The sequence below is a fragment of the Penaeus japonicus genome, unplaced genomic scaffold (genome assembly GCF_977035675.1).
Source record: "Penaeus japonicus unplaced genomic scaffold, GWHDUDI00000001_assembly GWHDUDI00000027, whole genome shotgun sequence".
Classification (NCBI taxonomy): domain Eukaryota; kingdom Metazoa; phylum Arthropoda; class Malacostraca; order Decapoda; family Penaeidae; genus Penaeus; species Penaeus japonicus.
In genome coordinates this window covers 8,260,335-8,262,523 of record NW_028234429.1, presented here as the reverse complement: position 1 = coordinate 8,262,523, position 2,189 = coordinate 8,260,335, and positions in this window count along the sequence as shown.

The window sequence follows — 2,189 nt, the reverse complement described above, 5'->3', positions numbered from 1 at the left end:
TTGTGTGTGTGTGCGCGTGTGATATATGTATATAATGTGTATGTATCTATAAATATATATATATATATAGAAATATAATATATATATATATATATATAATAGATGTTGTGGGTGTGTGTGGTTGTGTTGTGGTGTGTGTGTGCGTGTGAGTATAAAGAGTTATCTGTATAAATTATATATATATATATATATAGATATATAACTATATAAGTATATAGTATAAAGCATAGTATATAGAGAATATGTATATATTGTATAGATATTTATATGGATAGTATATATATAATATATATATATATTATATATATATATATATATGCATATGCATATGTTATATTATATATATTATTATATATATTTAATATTATATTTAGTTATTATTTATATCACACATGATAAAATATAGACATTTACATATATGTATGTATACATAGATACAATTTATTTATTTGTTTATATTACATTTGTATATTTGTATGTACGATTATATTCTCATAGTATATCTACTTATGTCTGCTAAATATTTCTGCCTACATACTAATTTGCATGTTATATGGTTAGAATTATGCATAATTTTTATACTCCATTAGGAACGTAGATTCTTATGAACCCAAACAGATCTTCAACAGGTCCGCGTGCCTTAAAAGGCTCGGTGCCGCAGCAGCGTATAATCACGCCAGACAGCCTGGCAGTATTTAGGCGGATGATCTGGCTTTCGCGCTGGAAAATCTGCTTCGGAATTCCTTAATAGTCTGAAATGAGACGCCCGCGAGACTCTGAGATTTGCCTGCAAGACGCCTCGCTCCGCGAAATGAATTTCCTTGACCCGGCGGAGATCTCGTTACTCGAATGTCTCTGAGGATGCTCGCCCCTGTTGCTATTTGCGGAGGTCATCGTGGCACGTTCGTTTAGCCTCGCGTTTTTGGCTTTTCATTTCGCTGCACAAGCTATGCCAAGAGGAAGAGGCTGACGACGTGGTTCATTTGGATCCTTTTAGGAAATCAAGTTTTGGGGACGAGAGTGACTCTTGAGTTGTTAAATGTTATTGTAAGAGAGGGAAGCAAGTCGTTTTCTTATGCTGAAACTGAACTTCCCTTTTCTCTCTCTGTACCAAGTGAAGTGAATATATTAATCAGAATAAAACTCAAATGTATACACAATAATAGACATAGCTTATTGATCACACACACACACACACAACACACAACACACAACACACACACACAACACACAAACAACACACACACACACACACACACACACACACACACACACATATATATATATATATACTATATATATATTATATATATATATACTATATATAATATATATTATATATCATACTATATGATATAACATAATAGAATATAATAATATTTAATCAAGAAAGATATATATATAATATCTTATTTGATATATTTATTATATCATAATGATATAATATATATATTATAAAGATATTATCTAATATATATATATATATGTATTTATATTCATATATATATATTTTATATATATATATTCAAAATTATATCGTATATATTATATGCAATAGCCTCTATCTATCTATCTAACTATCTATATATATATATATAGATAATAGATAGATATTTAACATGCTAATACTAACTGATATACTTGTCTCTTCTCTAGTCACTTCTCTCTCTATATATATTATAATATATATATATATAGATAGATATATCTTATATTTATATATATGAACTTATAAATATATATATATATATAATCAATATATTGAAATATATATACTATAATTTTATGTAAATATATATATATTTAACATATAATTATTATATACACACACAAACATATATATGTAATATATATATATATATATATATTATAATCTAGTATATATATATTAATTTTATCTATATATATATATTATTAAAAATATATATTATAGCATATATATGATAATATTCATAGAAAAATATATATCATCATCAACTGTATCATTCCACTGTAAGGATAGCTCTCTCAATCTTTTCCTCATTCCGGGCTTGTGTCCTCTGATTGCAGTTTATTCCTGCGAATTTCAACTATTTCGATCCCGCCATTCTAAGTCATTTGGGCTTGCTCTTGGTCTCTATTGTGTCGTGTATTCCCATCTTTATGTTTCTATTTTGTCCCGCCTGTTAGCCTGTCTCCGATATTATATG